We start from the raw sequence: 21,367 nt of genomic DNA on the forward strand, positions 1-21,367 counted from the left end.
CTAATTATATACAGCGTTTATACAAATAAAAGATGGTGTTTTGCTTTGTGCCTTATAGGAGTACAAAAAATATAATTAATGTAAACAATAATTTTTTGTAGAACTATGTATTTTCTATACTTATTGAGTCTTATGTGGTCATAATGTATAACATAAAATAATCAGCAGAATTTCAGATTTCTTTGATACTTTGATCAGTTCATGGACCTCATGATTTAAATTGCTGTTTAGGATTGGCAATCTGCTTTTTGAGTGGTCTGTCTCATTGGATACTCTCTGATGACAGCAGCATTAAAAAAGGAAATGGAAGGACCTTCTTCTGTGTATTGGTAATTTTTTTATTTTTAATTTTTATAGATATGTAATAGTTTACATATTTATGGGATACATGTGATTATTTTTTACAAGCATACAATGTGTAACGATCAAATCAGGGTAATCAGGATACCCATCATTCCAAGTATTAATCATTGTTTTATATTAGGAACATCACAGTTTTACTCTTTTAGTTATTTTGAAATATACAACAAATTATTTTTAACTGTAGTTTCCCTATTGTGCTACTGAACACCAGGTCTTAGAAGAAATAAGATTGCTGTCTTTTTGCACCTATGAAACAATCCCTTTCCTCCCTCTTCACTGCTTTTCCTGTCTCTGGGACCCATCACTCTGCTATCTAGTTCAATTTTTTATAACTCCTACATGAGTCAGAGAACATGCAGTATTTGTCTTTCTGCGCTTGGCTTATTTCACTTAGCATAATGTCTCCCATTTCCATCCATATTCTTCAAATCCATTCTTTCTCCTCAATTTTTTGGAATACTTTGAGTAGGATAGGTCTTAGTTCTTTTAATGTTTGGTAAAATTCAGCGGTGAAGTCATCAGGTCCTGGTCTTTTCTTTGATGGGAGACGTTTTCCTACAGCTTTGTTCCATTACTTGCGTTTGGTCTATTCAGGTTTTTTATTTCTTCATAGTTCAATCTTGGTAGGTTATATATATCTAGGAATTAATCCATTTCTTCTAGGTTTTTCTATTTATTGGCATATAGTTGCTTGTAATAGTTTCTAATAATTCTTAAAATTTCTGTGGTATCAGTGGTAATGTAACCTTTTTGTCTCTGATTTTATTTATTTTGTTATTGTCTCTTTTTTTCTTAATCTGGCAAAAGGCTTTGTTAATTTTGCTTATCTTTTCAAAAGAACAAACTTTTCATTTTGTGGATCTTTTGTACCTCTTTTTAGTCTCAATTTGATTTATTTCTGCTTTAATATTTTTCATTTCTTTTCCTCTAGTAATTTTGTGTTTGGTGTGCTCTTGCTTTTTTTAGTTCTTTAAGATGCATTGTTGGGTTATTTATTTGAAGTTTTTCTTTTTGTTTGATGTAGGTGTTTATTGCTATAGACTTCCCTCTTAGTGCTGCTTTTACTGTATGTCATGGGTTCTGGCATGTTGTATTTTCATTTTCATTTGTTTCAAGAAATTTTTTAATTTCTTTCTTAATTTCTTCATTGACCCAGTGGTTGTTCAGGAGCATATTGTTTACTTTCCATGTGTGTCTAGTTTCCAAAGTTCTTTTTTTGATTCATTTCTAGTTTTATTCCATTACGGTCAGAAAAGATAATTCATATGATTTCAGTTTCTAAAATTATTTGAGACTTATTTGTCTCAATAACACGTGGTCTGTTCTTCAAAATATTCCGTTTGCTGTGGAAAAAAAGGTATGTTTTGCAGCTGAGCTGTTGAATAAAAGGTTCTGCAGATGATCATTAGGTCTCTTTGGTCTATAGTGCAGATCAACATTTCTTTGTTGGTTTTCTGTCTGGATGATGTGTTCACTACTGTAAGTAGGGTGTTGAAATCCCCAACTAGTATTGTATAGGGGTCTATCTCTCTCTTTAGTTCTAATAATGTTTGCTTAATATATCTGGATGGCTGCATTGAGTGCATATATTGTACTCTCTTGCTGAATTGACCCCTTTATCTTTATATAATGACCTTCATTGTCTCTTTGTATCATTTTTATCTTGAAATATATTGAGTATTCTGTGGTAATCCACCCAATGATGTAGTCCTAGTATAATGTGATTTTCTTAGACATCGTATTTGCTATTAGAGTTTGTGTATCTTGATAAAAAGGTGTTGGTCAGAAAATTAGAAGTGTTTCCAGTCCCACTCTGTCACTGACTACCTAGTAATGACTCATCCATCGCCACAGAGCTGATTTTTCCTGACTGTACATTAGAGAATTGGATTTGGGTTTCTAACCTGTTCTTCTGTATCCACCTAATAGTCCAAAATTAGGAACCTAGGCATCATCCTTGACTCCTCTCTCTCTCATCTGCTACATCTAATCAACTTACCAAAGACTATCTCTTTAATAACTTTCCAATATGTATTTGCTTCTCCTCATTCTCACTGACACTACCTTACTCTAAGCCACTGTTCTTTTTCCTCTGAATCAGTGTAACAACTTCCTAATTAGTCTCCAAACTCCAGTCTAGCCCTGCTCCAATCCACTTTTCCACACAGTCAGGGTGGTCCTCTAAGTTAGTAATAGCTAGGTTTTCAGCAACACTTAACTCTGTGCTTGATTCTTTATAAGCTTGATCACATTTAATATTAACAATACTCAATGAGACGGCACTATATTCCTCTTTCCTTTCTTCTTCTTTTTTTAAAAAAATATCTGAGACAGGGTCTTACTCAATGTATATTCGATAATGGAAAGTCTTCTGCTTACGTCATTTCTACAATCAACTTAGCTATTAAATCAGGAATGCTTCACATACTCACTAGGAGGATTTAAAAAAAACTTTTAAAAGGCATGATATACTTACTTCTCAAATTAATCTTCATAGTCAAGTCAAATATAGCATTTATTAAAAGAACTAGACACTACTGAGTGGGAGCAGAAAGCAGTATTATCATCGCTTCTTAATATCCCTTTACACTTCCTCTGTGAATCCATTTCTTCTCCTTTTTTGATACAATATTAGAATAAGCCCAAAGTTTTTCCAGTCATTTTCAGGTAATAAAAAATTCAGTACACTAGAAGAAAACATAGGTGAGCATCTTAAATCACAAAAACATAACCATATATGAAGAGATTGATTAATTGGATTTCATTAAAATGAAAAAATCTGTTTATTGAAAGCCACCGTTAAGAGGATAAAAGGCAAGCCACAGGATCCAAGAAGTTATTTAGAATACACACATCCTTTGTCAGATATCTAGCAAAGTACTTGTACCCAAACTATATAAATAACTCATACAAATCAATAAAAAATAGGTGACCCAATAAAAAGTGGGCAAATATTTGAATAGATACTCCATAGTGAATAATGTCCAAATCTCCAATAAGCATATACAAAGAGGCTCAGCACCATAAGTCCCCAGGAAAATGCAAATTAAAGCCACAGTGAGACTTTTACACATGTATCAAAATGACTAAAACAACATTTTTTTGTTTTTGAGACAGTCTCACTCTGTCACCCAGGCTGGAGTGCAGTGACATGATCTTGGCTCACTGCAACCTCCACCTCCTGGGTTCAAGCAATGCTTTTGCCTCAGCCTCCTGAGTAGCTTTGACTACAAGCTCGCGCCACCACACCTGGCTAGTTTTTGTATTTTTAGTAGAGATGGGGTTTCACCATGTTGGCCAGGCTGGTCTTGAATTCCTGACCTCGTGATCCACCTGCCTTGGCCTCCCAAAGTGCTGAGATTACAGGTGTGAGCCACCGTGCCTGGCCAACCAAAATGACTAAATTTTTAAAAGATTGTCCCTAACAGGTATTAAAGCACATATCTAGTAACTAGGATTCTAATACATTTCTGGTAGGAGTGAATGGTAAATGGTTCAAGTACTTTGGGAATTGTTTGTATCTACTAATGTTAAACATATGCCTACCCTATCACTCAGAAGTTCTACTTTGAGGTGTTGTATCCAACAGAATGAATGCAAATGTTCATGAAAATACATGTTCAGGAATGTTTGTAGTAACTTTTTTTGTGTGTGTAAGCCAAAATGAAAAAAAAATTCAAATGTCCATCATTAGGAGAATGGATAAATAAATTGTGGAATATTTATACACTGAGCAAAATATGAATGGAAAAGCTGAGCTACTGCTCCATACAAAAATATGATTAACTGTCACAGATATATGAATAATACTAAGCAAAAGAAGGTAGGCATTAAGAGGGTTCATATATATGATTTCAGCTATATGCAGTTCAAATAAGAAAAATTAAACTATGGTGATGAAACTCCAAATAATGGTACCTTTGGCAGAGTGAATATTGACTGGGAAGGATTTTTCTGAAGTACTAGGAAATGTTTTATATTTGAATATGGGTGGCAGTTAACTGGGTATTTGTATGTATGTATAAGATATATATGTAAAATTGTTTACTTCAATAAACAAAAGAGCCTAATCTAGTCTAATGCCAAAGCTTCAGTTTCTCATCCAACTAAAAGCTTTTCCTCTTTCTTCCCTTCTCATATCGACTCACAATCAATAATCTGCAGTAGGGAAAGGAGAACCGTAAGTTTCTTTACTCATCCTTGGTCCACTTCCTCCCCATTCTTGTACCGCTAATTTGTCCCGTGTAGTATCAGATACATGGGGGAAACAGGGATTAGAGAATTGGAAAAGTGTCGCATGTCTCGAGTTGTAATCTATCTTTGATGTCCTCTGAGTGTGGCATATCTCCAAAGGCTAGCTCTTTTTTTTTTTTTTTTTTTTTTTTTTTTTTTGGTGGGGATGCTTCTGTGTGTTTTTCAGTGGTGGTGCTTCATTAGGAGCATCCTAATACAATATTAGGCATTAACAATGATCCCTCTAAGAACTCTAGCCACAGTTCTTGGCTCCTAGTGATCTCCTCTCTAGTGCGAGTCCTGGGCAGGATGACTCAAGTCTTGTTCTCTTTTTTGGGTTACTTGACTCATGGGAAAACCGCCACATCTTTGCCTGGCCAGGAGAGAACTTGCAGCCCTTTGCCCATTCCAGCCTCTCAGCTTCAAGACTTTCCTGGAGAGAATCATGTCTCACTTCCTGGTGCTCTTTTCTTCTTCCCCAAATTCCAGGGGACACATTCTTCAGGTGATTCTCTGAAGCTCCCCTTGCTTACCTTGGATAGAAACAACTTTGGAGAGGGAATTGAATTTCCATAGTACAGTGACAACTCTTATCAAATAAGTTGCTCTTACCAATCTTACTTCTACCTTTCACGTATTGCTTGAAAGTAGGTAACAGACTTACGGTAGAGCATGGTTATTGTTTTAAGGTAGATGATGAGTGGTTCCTGACTAGAAAAGAGAGGTAATCATTTTATTTGCTTTGCCTTTTTTTTTTTTTTTTGCCAGTTATTTGAGGTATTCCTGAATGTAAAGAAGCTTTCTGTAGTATTAAGTGCTGTATGGTTGTTTTTCCTCCCTAAGTATTCCACTTGAAAAATATTTTAGCTAGAAAATGAAGATTGGAAAATATAGGTTTTATCATGCACATATATGTGCACACATTCCCATGTGTGAAAATTATTGGAACTTCCTGGTAACTCTGTAAGTCTCTGTTTCCACCTAAAATAAGGAATACGTATTACCTGCTTTATATTATTGCCATGAAAATAAAATAGAAATATGCACGTACAAAAATATATACATGCAAATATACATATGTACATACATACATATGGTACATATACTACTCAGAACAAAGTAAGTGCTTAATAAGTATTAGTTTCTTTTTTCTTCATGGATGACATACCTCTCATCCTCTTTCATTGAGCAAAGCAGCTTTTTCTACTTATAGGCTTTGGGTAGAGCAAAGACAGATAGGGCTATAGGATTTATTATAAAGATGTGTTGTTTCCTTGCAAGTTTATTCTTTGAAAACTTTCAATAAAGGTATACTGTATTTGAAATTAAACCAAGTATAGTACTCCGAAATAAGCACAGGACTAGACTTAGTAAGACCTGGATTAAAACCCCAACTCCACAACTTCTAGCCATTTGTTCATTCAACAAGTTTATTGGATGCTTACTTTGTGAAAAGCACTGTTGTAGGCATTGGAAATGCAGGGGGGAAAAGACAAAAAAATATATATCCCTTTTGGAGCTTAGTTGGGAGACACAGGTAAGAGAACACTTATGTAAATAGACAATAAGCAAATAACTATAATGTCAGGTGGTGTGAACAAAAATAAAGCAAGATAATGGCACTAGAACATAGAAGAGGACAGATAGGGAGTGTGTGTGTGTGTGTGTGTGTGTGCGTGCGTGCATGTGCGTGTGTGTGTGTGTGTGTGTGTCCGTGCGTGCATGTGCGTGTGTGTGTGTGTGTGTGTGTGTGTGTGTCTTGTAGATAGGATATTTGGAGAAGGCTTATAAGAGACTTGAATAAGTGATGGAGGAAGATCCAGGGAAAGGAGATAAAAAAAGTGGACTGTAATATTTCAGAATCAAATGAATTGTTTCAGGAAGGAAACTGTCAAATGCAATTGAGTGATGAAGTTACATGAGAATCTCTCAGTAGTCATATGACCTTGGAACAAGTTATTTACCTTTTGGAGCAGTAGTTAATAATATATAGGATTAAGGATTAAGTGAATAATTTATGTAAAACACCTTTCACTTAGTAGACAGGAAACTGAACACATTTCATGTATGTAATAAATGTAAACTTATACATTCATAGTAAAAGATTTTTAAATGGGCTCAACTGAGTTTCTCCCTAAATTTACAAAATCTTTAAGCAAGTATGCATGACAGCCAAAATATGAAAGTCATTAAATTAAATAATAATAGTTATGGAATTGTAGCTTTGTCTTTTTAACAGACTACATATATGTATTTTTTAAAATTTCAACTTTTATTTTAGATTTAGGGGAATACCTGTACAGGACTGTTACTAGGGTATATAAAATAATGTTTGGGATATGAATGATCTCATTACCCAGATAGTGAGCATAATACCCTATAGTTTTGGACTCTTGCTTCCCTTTCTTTGCCCCTGCTATATTATTCCCCAGTATCTATTATTGCCATTTTTATGTCCATAAGTATCCAATATCTAGCTTCCACTTGTAAGTGAGAATATGCAGTATTTTGTTTTCTGTTCTTATATTAATTTGCTTAGGGTAATGGCCTCCAGCTGCATCCATGTTGCTACAGAGATTATGATTTTTTTCCTTTTATGGCTGCATAGTATTCCATAGTGTATAAGTACCACATTTATCCTTCCTTTACCATCCTGTCCCCTTCCCTTCCCTTCCCTTATGGAATCTCACTCTGTCACCCAGGCTAGAGTGCAATCTAGGCTCACCGCAAACTCCATCTCCCAGGTTCCAGCCGTTCTCGTGCCTAAGTCTCCCAAGTAGTTGGGAGGGACTACAGGTGCCTGCCACCACACCTGGCTGATTTTTGTATTTTTATTAGATATGGGGTTTCACCATATTGGCCAGGCTGGTCTTGACCTCCTGACCCTGTGATCCACCTGCCTTGGGCTCCCAAAGTGCTGGGATTACAAGCTAGAGCCACCATGCTCAGCCCACATTTTCTTTATCTAATCCAATGTTGATGAGCTCCTAGGTCGATTCCATGTCTTTACTATTGTGAATCATGCTGCAATGAACATGCTTATATATGTTTCTTCTTGGTAGAACAATTTATTTTCTTTTGGATGTATACCCATTAATGGGATTGCTGCGTTGAATGCTAGTTCTGCTTTAAGTTCTTGGAGAAGTCTCTAAACTGCTTGCCACAGTGGCTGAATTAATTTACATTTCCACCAACAATGTACAAGTGTTCCCTTTTCTTTGCAGCTTTACCATCAACTGTTGTTTTTTTTACTTTAATAATAGCTATTCTGACTGGTGTGAGATGGTGTCTTATTGTGGTTTTGATTTGCATTTCTTTGATAATTGGTGATGTTGAGCATTTTTTCATGTATTTATTGGTTGCTTGTATGTCTTCTTTTGAGAAGTGTCCTTTAATGGACTATAGTAGTAACAAATAGTTAATTTGGTGGGTTGTGAGTCTAATTGTAATGTGTTTAAATATGCTGGAATTTTTTACATTCAAACCAGCAAAAATCATTTAAAAAATAAGAGCTGAGAAAATATATTTCAGCATTCATTGGGGTCTGTTTTGCTAAATTACACTTTTGGTGAGTGATCAGCAAATTATGCCCATTTTAAATCTAAGAAATAAGGGAATTGATTTGGTTCTCATCTGTTTCAGGCATTTCCTAATGTCTTAGCATTGATTTTTAAACATGCTTTCAATTTTATAGAATTTGGCCTACTAATATGACTTGTGATCTAACCTATATAGTAATGACAAAATGCGACTGTTATACACTCTTTAAAGTAATAGAAAATTATTATATCTTTGGCTATCTCACAATATTTATGTGTCAGGTAAATTATTTTATAAAAATCGGGCATTAAAAATTCTACCCAGAAAGTGTTAAACAATGAAGATATACATTCAAGGATGTGTGGTTCAGGAAAATTTACATAAATTTAAATGATATGTTTTTATGTACTGTAGTTTTCTCCAGAAGAAATCTGTATGCTTTTTGAAAACATGACTCTTAGATGTTTAAAAGCTTGTCAAATACCCTACAGGAAAGGAAATAAAGTCATTTTACTTAAAGTAAATCATTTTTCCAAATTTTCTCAAGCGCATTTATGTAGGTACTAAGAGAGAACAGGAGTTCTTTTACACGTTTTAAATACACAACACACCAGCTGCTACCCTAGCTATCCGCTAGAGAAAGGGAGAATAACTAAATTTCTGCAGCAATGTGTAGAACTAAATTTATTGAAATCCCAGTGAAAGCTTTTGCTTTGTTTGGTATAATAGGGAAAATTCCATAAGATATCTTAGATTGCATTTTCTTCATGTTAATCTTTATAGTCCTTGTGCTCCCAGGTCAGTTTGTAAACATGCTTCATTCATTTAGAATGAAAACTCTCACCTCAGAAGCCAGCCAGGTTTGGTAATTAGAGAACATTTTATTTCAAATAACGTGACCACTCCTTGTTGTAAGCACGGGATCCATTGAATTTGGTTCAGAGAGGTTAAAGCTTGATGGCCCCCATTAGTTGTTTTTCTCAAATATATAAGAAATGAATTTTAAAGTGTGTGGTTTTGATGTGCTAATGTCAGCCTTTCTTGTATCTATATACAAGGCTTTCTCCTAGTTATATTTCTGGTTTCAATGGTTAAAATTTATTTTTCATTTATTATAAGAAGCCAATATATGTATTGAGGATTACTCATATTTTCTTTCATTTTCTTTTTATAATTTATTTTTCATTTATTATAAGAAGCCAATGTATGTATTGGGGATTACTTATATTTTCTTTCATTGTCTTCCTCTTTTCACCTATCCTGTGTTTTCTAAAAGTAGATAAAATCAAGTGGTTTTGTTCCTCTTAAGAAATCCCTGACAGACCCATGACACTGGCCACTGCTGTTGCTGTACATTTCTATACATAATTGATGACTTGGGGCTAAGCAGACAGCACCAGTACACAAACAATATAGATTACCATACAGTGAGGGTTTTTAGGTCTTTGAATTTTCCATTTTTGTATAGAAATAACTCCTTGCTTAGTAAGAAAAATTTCAGAAGGAACAGTTTACTGTAGTAATAAATATTCTTCAGAGAACAAAGCATTTGCCAGCCATAGAAGATTTGGACAGTCTTAAGAATCTAACTTTACAATCCTGTCCTCCACTCCAGCTGCATCTCAACTTAGCAGCGCTGATAACGTTTGGTTTTGCTGACATTTTGGTTACTGGCAACATTTTTTAAAAGCAAAGTTATAGCACTGAGGAAAGTTAAATTTCCAAATAACACTTTTTGAGGTATGTCATAATCTAATTGCCCTTTCTGTTCCTTTGATTTACTGGAAGATGAGAAGGCTGGTAGATATAACTGGTTATCTTTTCATGAAGCTTTTGTGAGGAATTGGTACCATGGGAGTGGTGTTTATTATGTCCCATTCACTATGGCCTGCCTTTCTTTTCCTCCAAGCACCACAAACACACTTCTTTGTCTACAGGCCCTTTGCACATGCTGTTGCGACCCCACCATTCCCTAAACCATTTTTTGGTGCCTTCCACCTCCGCCCTTCTCTGGGCCATTCTTACTGATCATTTGGATCTTAGTTTAGATGTTTGTCTTTCAAAACCCCTTGCTCAGTTGGTTGAGGTAAGCAGCCTTTCCTTAAACCCATTATCTGGCCTTCACCTTTTTGCTTTGCTGAAACTAGCTCATAAGATATTTTAGGATAGAGACCAGGCCACCTTTATCTTTGTTTCCCCTCCTCTTGGGAATGTCTGTCATAGAGTAGGTATCCAAAAATTATTTGTTGACTGAAATCACAGAAATCCTAACAATATGTAATTGACTTGAAACAGAAAAATAATGATATGGCTTGTTAAGTTTTAGTTGATAAATTGTTATGATTTATAAGCTTCCTGGATCTTTATTTTGTTTTTCACATCACGATATATTCTTCAGAATGCTGTGATAATAGAAAAAATAGATTACATTTACATTACACATTTAAATACTCATGAAACTATTTAGTAATTTCAAAGGACCAACTTAATAGAAATAAAATTAGTTGAGAAATAAATATAACTGAAAAATTATAATTGAAATTAAACCCAGTTGGAAACTGAGACATGTATCTATATAATTCTGAAAGTTTAGGCTCATAGCTTTATTTCAATTCACTTTATTTTTCAAAAACAGAATTTCCCAGAAAATCAAAAGGTTTTCTGAATCCCAACAGGTGCTATCTAGTTCTAGATATCCAGAAGAGGACATTGTTTTTGTCATTGTTTCGTGGACTGGTCTCATACCTTCAGAAAGTAGATTACACATAGTGCACGTATGTATCTTTTCCTCTTATAACCAATGAAACATAAAAAGCTACCAAAGCACTCACATAAAATTGCTGTTTGTTGTTTTTTGTTGTTGTTGTTTTCTTAGTACTATTTGATTTCAGAACGTATTCCACAGTTCCCCAATAAAGTTGGTCATCAGATTGTACATTAGCTTTTTAGTCTGTAAATCAGTAATTGATTGCTATGAAGAATAATTTTGAATTCCAGCCTTATAAATGGAGATTAGACCCATAAATGCTTTTTCATCCATCAGAGAACTGAACTACCTTATAGAGTTGTGGATGCTACAGTCAAACTGTTGGAGTCCAAATCCTGACCTCAAAAATTACAGCTTGACCTTGGGCAAATTAGCTTACCTCTTTGTGCACTGGTTTCTTCATCTGTAAATGGGGATGATAATTGTGCTTATCTTTTGGCCTGTTTTCAAAATTATATCGCACTTGCAAAGTGTAAGAACAGTGTGTAGGCTGAATGCTTAATACATAATACCTATTATTCATTTATTTCTTCATTCAAAAATATTAAATCAGCCCCTATTATGTCCCAAGCATTTCACTAGCTATGGGGAATACAAGATAGAGTAAAAATAAGCATTGTCCCTAGCCTTACAAAGCTTACAGCCTAGTAGAGGGGACACAGACATTAATGAAATAATCACACAAATAAAAGTAAAATTACAACTGTGATGTGTGCCGTAAAGAAGATCCATAGTGCCATGAGAGTGCATTTAGTGGGAATCCATAATGACAGAAAGCCTTCCCTGATGACTGAAGGAAGCTGATGTCTGCAGGTTGAAAGTGTATGTAAGCCCGGTCAAGGAATAGATGCAGGGCCCCTGTGGCTGGCGTATAGAGAGCCAGGTGGAGAATGGAGAGAGATGGAGATGGAGATGTAGGGAGGAGCAGATCATACAGAATGTTGTAGACCACAGTTAGAATATTGGTCCTTAAAGACCAGTGGGAAACTAATGAAGGATTGCATTTCAGTGTGGAGACTGGGTTGTAGTCTCGCAGAGTACAAGAGGTAAGAGAAGGTAGAGAAAAATGACTCCTTCCTGGATGTAGCATTGGTCTCGAGCTAAATTTGGAAACCAGAGCATTTGCCATTGCACTCTTGACTCCTTCTCTGTTCCTTCTACTTGTCACTTCATTTATTCCATCTGGGCCTGTGGTTCCCATGGCACTGTTATCCCTCTGCATCAAGCTAGTTTTGCCCATAAAAGTATCTCTTGCTTCAAAATGCTCGACATTTCTTGCTTCTAAGCAAATTTCATTCAGATAGAAGTTTCAGATTCATACCAGTATTTAGAGGAAAGCATATTGACAAAGATGCGGACAGCTTACTTTCAGAACAGTGTTTTCCAACTTTTTGAACTCCTTTACGTTCTTAAAATTTGCTGTGGACCAGAACTGTTGTTTATTTGGGTTATATCTATTTACTACGTTTGAAATTAAAGCTGTAAAATTATTAATTCATTTAAAAATAACTTCTTGATATGTATATTTGTAGATTTGTATGAAAGATTACGATATTTTCCTAAACAGAAAGGAAAAAACTAATGAGAAGAGCATTATTGTTTTGCATTTTACAAATCTCTTTAATGCCTGGCTTAACATAAGACAGTTGGAGTCTCGTATCTGCTTCTATATCAAATCTGTTTTGATATCACATGTCATGTAGCCTCTGGATACTCCACTGTATAATTGCAAAAGAATAAGAGTAAAAAGGTAAATGACATGTAAGTATTATTATAAAAGTAGTTTTTATCTCACTGAGCCCCTCAAAAATTCTTAGGAACCATTAGGTCACCAGGCCACACCATGAAAACTACTGCTTCAGAAGAAAACATGCACTTTTAAAACAGATGCTTATTAAGCCAGAAGACTATCATCCAGGATGGCATTTCACATAGTATACAAGTGAAATGAAAGAATTCAGGCAGCATGGCTCTAATCTAGTTCTACTTTTCACTGCTTCTTCCAGCTATCTGTTTGAACCCATTAAGCCCTCTAAAAATTCCAACTAATTTTGGTGTTGATGGAGATTCCTCTGAGTGTTGAGACAATATTGAAAATTCTTGAAAAATGATATTTTTGCATTGGTTACTGGTGTAAGGCATAGTCTCCATTCAAAGTGAACTGTGATTTCTGTACAGCTTCCTGTGAGCATCAGCTCACTTCATTTTCTGGTACGTAGCCTCACCTACATACTGCAGCGTATCTATGTTTGTCTTTCAAGAACTGATTTGTGAGGTGAAGGTAAAGTAATGAGAGGATTGTTAATCTTTGTTGTCTCTTCCAGTTTAGAAATAACGTGATTTTATCTTACTTTCCTATGTGGCACACAAACATTTTCTGAGGGCAGCTAAAAACATTTAGAATGATGCATCATTTAAAAATGAGTTTTACTTCTCTCATTGACAAACTTGAAGAACAACATTCCTTTAGCTAAGTTTTGTTGCATTTGTTAAAAATTCATTTTCATTCTTTTTAATCATACCTTGTATGTATAATATTAAGTTCCACCATCACTACTAGTGGGAATAAATTCTACACTTTTTTGATTGATGTTAAACATCTGTTTCTGTATCAATATTAAGTACTTCATTATTTTACTTCACAATCATGAAACTGCCTGCAGGGAAGAGGAAGACCATGCCCATAAAAAAGACTGCTAAATCTGTGCTTCTCTTTAAACCAGTAGCTCATCATGGGCAGGTAATGCTGTTGATCACTACGGTTTATCTGCCACATCATTAGTATTTTCTGTTCTTAAGGAAGGACACACATAAATATTTTAAATTGTCCTTCAATTGTAGAAGACAACTGAAAAGCATTTACACTCCTTCATTTGAACTGAAATTCATGGCTTATATTTGAGATGTGTCACTCATAGATAAATGGTTAGGAACATATTGGACTTAGAGGTCACAGATGAGTGACCCACAGGCCACATGCAGACTACAGATGTGCTTTCTTTGGCTTGTATGGGGTGTGTGTTTGTGTGTGTGTGTGTGTATTTGTTTTCATCTGAATTGGAATGCATATACTCTTGGTTTCCTAGGTTGCTCTCACTTCCTATTATTTTACTTGTGACCCAATCTGTACATTTGCCTTGACAGTCTGGTGGCTGTCAATATTTGAATTAGTGGCTCTACAGCAAGAAGTCATGTCTGGGGAAAACAGAAAAACAGAACTCAAGAAGATTACAATATATACTGTGACATAAGAAATCACATAATAGAAAATTCTTTGACAAGGATGTGTAATTATTCGTCTTTTAAATTCTTGGCCATATTTAAAAAAAATAACTTTAAAGGTAAATGAAAATAATAGCTGATTGATAAGCATAACTCAAAAATGACATTTATTATATAAAGTTTTTTAAATAACACAGAAGTTAGGGAATGAAATTATGAAAGGGCATTGTATCTTCCTCAAAGAGGTCATTTATCAAAACTTTGTTTTTTCATTATATTACTCTTCTTATTTATGTACATTGTCTTATCTGTAAAAAATAAGGTACATTTAAATATGTAGAATCAACTACACAACTAATTTGTCAAATGCATACCTTTGCAGTGTTAGTTTATCTGGAAGGTCCCACAGCACCACCTAGTGCCCTGTATTTTATTTTGCATTATATTTTTATAAATTTAAAAATTCTTATCACATTTTAATATCAAATATGGCCCTGAAACAAATATATGGTTTAAGTATTATAAATAGAATGATGTAGAGTAATTCTTGCATGCTTAATTGAAAATTTTAAGTGAAATTCTAAAAAATGATGATTGTATAATAGTACTATTATTAAAATTTACCGGTAAAAAAATTCGCTAGTATTTCTAATTCACGTACAAAGACACTCTGAAAAGATTGTTACATTGTGTGCAATCTAACAGAGCTACTGGTAAGGTTTTTGTCCAAAGAAGATACAAATTTTTAAATAAAAAATTAGCGTTGTAAGCATCCATCTCATAGATTTATCTTTTTAGAAGGCTTTATCATATATTACTTTTTAATAGAATATGTAAGCCCCAAGAAGGCAGAGAACTTTGTCAGATTTGCCACACTGTATCCTTGAATTCTGGAATTGTATCTGGCACATAGTAAGTGCTCAGTAAATTAGTGTTGAGTGAATGAATGAATGAATGAGGACATATTATATTGTGTCCAACTACTATATAGAATACTATATAATAATGACATGTATTATAGTGGAATTTTATCCTATTTGTGTATAAACATACATGTGTACTGTTACATTCTTAGGTCTGATGTCATTAAAACCTAAACACTTATTAGAATTAGTTCAAAATATGGAATATCAAAAACTCTAAATTATACTTTCAAATGTTTGTGTATGGCCATTTTTGGTTTTGGAGGGGGTTGGTTTTGCCTATTCTTAATAAAATGTTTTATGCATCACACTAGCTCTATTTGTAATTCAGTTATATTGAAATTCAATCCAAATGGTTACTAAAGAACAATACTCTGATCATTTCTCTCTTATATTTAAGTTCCTGGTAATTCTATCATAGTTACCTAATGGTTGTTACTTTTAAAGTTCCTGCAATTACACTTCTATTAATCATAAAATGCTAATTACTCATTACATATATTCAATTCCTAACTACTTATTAAAAATTCCATGACATTTTATAAGCTACCTGTTGTAAAAATCCATTCATAAACATAAGCTATATTGTTTTATTTTAAACATGCATGGATTCTTACTAATGTGGTGTGCATAGATGTTTTTTTTAACTGTCAAAGTGTGTAGAAGTTGCCCTCTACTGGGGAACTAGAAAAATTATGTTAACATAGATTTTCAATTTCCTTAAAGACTCTTAGGTAAATCTATTGATGTGATTTACCAGATGATTGCTTCTTGCTCTCTGGTACTTTTAAATTCTGAAGATATTGAAATGCTTAGCAGAGAATATTTAAAAATAAATGTCTGATATGAATGTATCTACAGCCATTTCTAATTGAAAGTGTTGGCTATTTCTTATCAAAAATTTCTTAGTAACAACACCCAATAGCTAAGGTCTAGAACTAATTTTATTGGAATGAGTCTCTACTGAAACATTAAGGAGAATTAGTTGTATATAACTATGTAACTGAAAATGAGTCAGCACTGTTTTTAATAATTCACCATAGAAACTTTCAGGATAAAAGTCTAATCACTTTTATTTATTTATTTATTTATTTATTTATTATTTTATTTTATTTTTTAGCTAGAACCTTTGCATTTTCCTGGGTCATAAGGTGAAATTTGATTACGGTGAAGTGATTTACTTGTTCTATTAGTTGCTGAACTTTTTATACCAAAAAAAAGTTATATGGTCATAAAATGGCTAAGTCCATTGACCAGTTCTTATAAACTGATAAGACAGTGTTCTTCCTTTTGCTATTACTGCCTTTCCTTCTGCCCTTGAGAGCTCCATCAGGCTTTGGAAAGCACTGCCCTAGAGAGGTTCAGAGTCTAGGATGCGTCTCTCGGTTGTTAAGACCTCAGTCACACAGTATATGTTTTTCTTCTCCCACCCCTGATATTTAATAAAAATAAACATATTATTAAGGAGAAACCTGTTTAAAATTGGTGTCAATGGTGAGAGGTAGATATGGAAAGAAGCAACTACTGATATATAATAAAAATAAATAGTTATCACACACTGGGAGCTGTTGGGGGTAGGGGACAAAGGGAGGGAGAGCATTAGGAGAAATAGCTGCATGCAGAACTTAAAACCTAGATGACAGATTGATAGCTGCAGCAAATCACCATGGCACATGTATACCTATGTAACAAACCTGCATGTCTTTCACGTGTATCCCAGAACTTAAAATAAAATTTTTGAAAAATGACAAATGAAATTGGAAAAACGCAGGAAAATAATAGAAGTGAAGATATGAGAAGAAATGCCTTATCTAGTAGATTAGACTTGGAAAAAAATAATAAATAAATACGTTATTAAGGAGAAACCTGTTTAAAATTGGGGTCGATGGTGAGAAGTAGATGGGGAAAGAAGCAACTACCTACCCAGATCCTACTGCCTCTTTGTGTTGGGAGTGGCCGGAGGATTTGTGGACCAATGATGCTCCCGTGAGATGCAAATCTTTCTTAGAACCATTGGTTAAACTACCTCCTTCAGGACTGAAGCCTCTCTGAGTCACAAAGTTCAGGGCCAGTTTTCTAAGCTGTAGGAATGGCTCTGGCTAAGAAATATTATAAAAACCAGAGTAAATCAGACCATTGATATATGAAACAAGGCAAGTGGAGTGCAGCTGTCTCCATTCATTTTGTCCATCTTATACTCAGTATTGATCGTCACAGCTTGATCTAACAGCAGTGTGTGCTTGTCATTTAGACACATCCAACAGGAATAGATGAGCTGTGCCAAATCCATTCTTTTCACATGTGTAGACATGGTCTGGGTTTTTTGTTTGTTTATATTAAAGTTCTGTTATAAATCTGAATAGTAGTTTTGATTAAACCATTCTTTTGAGTGTCTGATTTAAAAGAGAATCTATTTTTAATTACTTTAGAAGTTTATTTTAACATCCAGGATCCTACATGAGAAACCCCACAAGTCACTTTTCATTGCCTCCTTTCTCTGTCCTCATTGAGCTTCATACTCTCCCTCTCCTCCATCTTCCACGTCTCTGCCTTGCTTCTGCAAAAACGTTCTCTCATTGCCTTGTTGGTAATTCATGGGCCTTTTAGGGCAGGGATGAAAGTGCCTATTTCAAGATTTAATCTCTTTCGAAAACCTTCCTCTAATCTGTTCTAATTTTATATCTATGTGGTTTTTGTTGTTGTTGTTTGTTTGTTTTTTGTTTTTTGGGTTTTTTTTTTTTTTTTTTTTTTTGCTTTATATGTATGGTAAATAATATAGTGCTGAGTAACAGCTTTCAGGTCTTATGTGAGCTTTGTTCTACTCAAATGGTTTGTAGGAGGCAGTGTGGTATCAGAAATAAAAAACTGGGCAGGGAATTTTTTTTGTGTGTGTGTGGCTACTCCTTATGTTTCCACTAACTCTGCTCCCATGAGTAGAGACACTGTCTCCTTGGGCCTCAACTTTGCAGTTTATAAAGTAAGGCAACATGTTATCCCTGATGTCTCTTTCAGCTAGAATTCTCTGATTTCTCTAAATTCTTAAAGAACTCTTATCCGGTATGTAAACACAATGGTAGAGATCTTGGATTCTAGAACCAGACTGCGTGGCTGGCTGCCCATTCTGCCACTTACTGCTTGGGAATTCTGAACAATTCTTGTCCATGCACCTCAATTTTCTCTGTAAAATGAGAATTATAGTGGCACCTTTCTCATAGGTTTGTTGTGAGGACCAAATGAGTTAGTAAACATAAAGAGAATGGAACAGTTGCTGACATATCACAGTAGGCATTCAGTAAATATCAGCTAGTCTCATTATTATTACAAACCTAAGGGTTTTAAAGCGTTTAAGAAAGTGTGTATGTTTCTTATCAAATGGATATGCTGCTCCCTTAGAGAAACATTTGTGGACACATATTCATCTATTCATTTGTTCTTCCATTCAGCAAAAAATTTATTGAGTGCCTGATATGTGCCAGGCACTGTTGTATTACAGACATCAATGAGCAGAATGGCAGATATATATTAAATCTCTTAAGGCAGTGGGGATAAACATCCAGTGTTACTCTAGTGACCTAAAAAAGTTAACTTAGTGCTGTATTTTCGTGTATTCCAACACAATTGGCAGATTATATATGTACTCTTTGACGCTAATTTTAATTGATATTATATATTTTACATTGATTTTCTATAATCTGTTTCCTAAATATATTTTTCTTTTGAATTTCCTACTTCCTCCTTTGTACTTTTTCTTTTTAACAACTCAGATCATCTCCTGATCTCCCAACTTTTGTTTTTATTCCTTTTGCTGAGTTCTGTCTCCTGACACTTCCTTAGCTTAGTCTCCATTAAGTCTGTTTTTTACTCTCACCTATAAAATTAGGATAATCAATTTACTTACCAGCATTTTAAATTAGATAATGTTTGTAATACACTTAGCACAGTTCCTAGTACATAATATACCTCAATAAATATTGGCTGTTTTTACGTTGGTGTTATTTTGTATCAACTGAACCATGATTATAAAGCAAGAGACACTACAAGCTTCTAGGTATAATATTCAGGTCATAGGAACTTTGGCTGACCGTTAGATAATGTGAAACCATCCTCTTGACATTTTAAGAGAGCTGTACATCTGTGTGTAATGTTTGTGGTGCTACTAATGATCAACTGCTCCATATGTTCTCAGAGAAAATAAAACTGCAAACTCAGATTGCAGCTGTGTGCCATGGTGGAGGCATGCAGGCCAAAGTGGGCTCTGGTAGGTCTTTCTTTCACTGTGAAAGCTTATGTCTTTATACTCTAGTCTTCAAAAAATAAACTTTGATTTAGTGTCCTTTTGTTTCCTCCTTGGTCTAACATATACTCTGCAAATAAGCATTTTTAAGAAACTTCTTTAGAAAATTATTTATTGCATATCAAATCTATAAACTTAGAAGATATTTACATGAAAATCTTTTGGAAAATGATAGAAAGTTCCCACATCTATGTGTCTCTGGGCTCTAATTAAATTTCAGATGGTTTTTGTCACTGTTAACCTGTGCAGGAAAAGCCAAATTAATATAATACAGTTCTTTACGTGTTTACATAGCCTGAAGATTTGCTTTTTCAGTTAAAAATGAAAAAGAGAAGTCCTAAGTTTGAATGCTGTTTTTCATCTTTAATATATATCACTATGTTAGTTCTAATCAGCAATGTACATATTATTCCACTTTTGTGTTCTTGTATTTATCTTTCCTCTTTTTTATAGCTTTAGATATTAGGGCCCTAAACTCCATACATTCTGTTCTTATTCAGCATCCTTAATTTCCCCCTCTGCACTGATCCCCATCCCTTTGCTTCCAATTATTCTTGAAAAGGAGAACCATCTTTAGATTACAAATGGTAAAGTAAATATTGGCAAAGGAAAGCAGGCCCAAGGTAAGCAGACTATCTGCTGGCCCAGACAAATTACATCATAGGGTCCTGAGGAAACCTACATTTGAGATTCTTGAATCACCATCTTTAACATTATAAAGAGAAGGAGCAGAATCAGCAGCTGCTGGGAATGTGCAAATGTTACTGCAAATACCAAAAAGATGAAGAAAGTGGATTTTACCCACTATTAACTAGTAATTTTATCTATCTAAAGAAAAATGAAAGTATGGGTCATTAAATAGTGGTTTATAAGGAGTTACAAAGGAGCATGATGTGATGTTTAGAAGCCAGTCTGTGTTCACTCAAAGCCAAGTTATCAAAAACAAGTTTGTTATGCTTATTCCTGTTTAAAATATAATTAATTCAAAGCAATACTTCAGAGTGGGGATCTGCAAACTATGGCCCTGGGGCAAATCTTACCATGCCAATTTGTTTACCTATTGTCTTTTGCTGCTTTCCAGGTACAACGGCAGAGTGGAGTAATTGCAGCAGTATCCCTGCAAAGACTAATATAATTATTATTTGGCCTTACACAGAAAAAGTTTGCCAACCTCTGCTCTAGAATCTAAATCCATTTTTAAAAATTTTAATGTGCCTACAAACTACCTGGGGATCTTGCTAAGATGTAGATTATGATACAGTAGTTCTGGGGTGGAGTCTGATACTCAGCTATTTCTCACAAGCTTCCAGGTGAATTCAGTGTTGCTGGTCCTCAGATCACATTTCAATCTAGTGAGGATCTAGATTTCAAAAAGACGTTTAGCAGATTCAGCCATTTTAAGAAAAGACAGAGAGTAAATTATGAATTGGAAGTCACTTCAGTTGGTTAGAATCCTGTTTAAATGAGAGTATCCATGAAGTATTAGAGGATCAATGTCATCTTATAGAGTATGTTTTTCTGATCATTTCAAAATGATTACCTGATTATCATTTCCTTGTATGGGAATATTAGCTCAGTGGTGGTATTCAATGGGAGCAATAATAAGCTTAATAACTCATATTTTAGAAGACCTATATCAACTGGGTTGGTCTGCAGGACAGTTCCTCTGTTGGGTGACAGTTCTCTCTGTGCCTCACGTTTCTATACATTTTGTCAGCAGAGGCACTGTCTGCCCTTTGTTCTCAACTCTAGAACAAAGAGGAGCTTTGCTTTCTGACTGTTATTAAAGATTTAGGTTTCCTAATCTCAATATTCCTTCCCTGGGATGCAGTCCACTGCTTGTGCAGGCATCCATTTGAGCACATCTATATCATCTGTTTGACTTGGGGACAAGGGGAACCGACATGAACACCATGCTTAGGCTGCTTGCTGTTCTGTGAGTGGTAAAATCCTTTGGCTCTGATCCAGGACTTTTGAGTCTTCTGCCAGCATACTTGAACACTTTAGGGAGGCCAACTTGTCATC

At 34.7% G+C, this 21,367-nt stretch overlaps 1 protein-coding gene across 5 annotated transcripts in view; it reads left to right on the forward strand.

The window, feature by feature from the left end:
• Positions 1-21,367, forward strand: part of SLC10A7 (solute carrier family 10 member 7) — a 277,896-nt gene that overhangs the window by 166,184 nt on the left and 90,345 nt on the right. Inside the window, exon 6 of one of the 5 annotated variants that reach the window (XR_012516990.1) lies at positions 232-329. The exons of the other annotated variants lie outside the window; for them this stretch is intronic. The gene's annotated coding sequence lies outside the window, so the exon portion shown is untranslated. The remainder of the gene's footprint in view (positions 1-231; positions 330-21,367) is intronic. 5 annotated transcript variants of the gene reach the window in all.

The sequence above is a fragment of the Saimiri boliviensis genome, chromosome 3 (assembly GCF_048565385.1).
Source record: "Saimiri boliviensis isolate mSaiBol1 chromosome 3, mSaiBol1.pri, whole genome shotgun sequence".
Lineage (NCBI taxonomy): Eukaryota > Metazoa > Chordata > Mammalia > Primates > Cebidae > Saimiri > Saimiri boliviensis.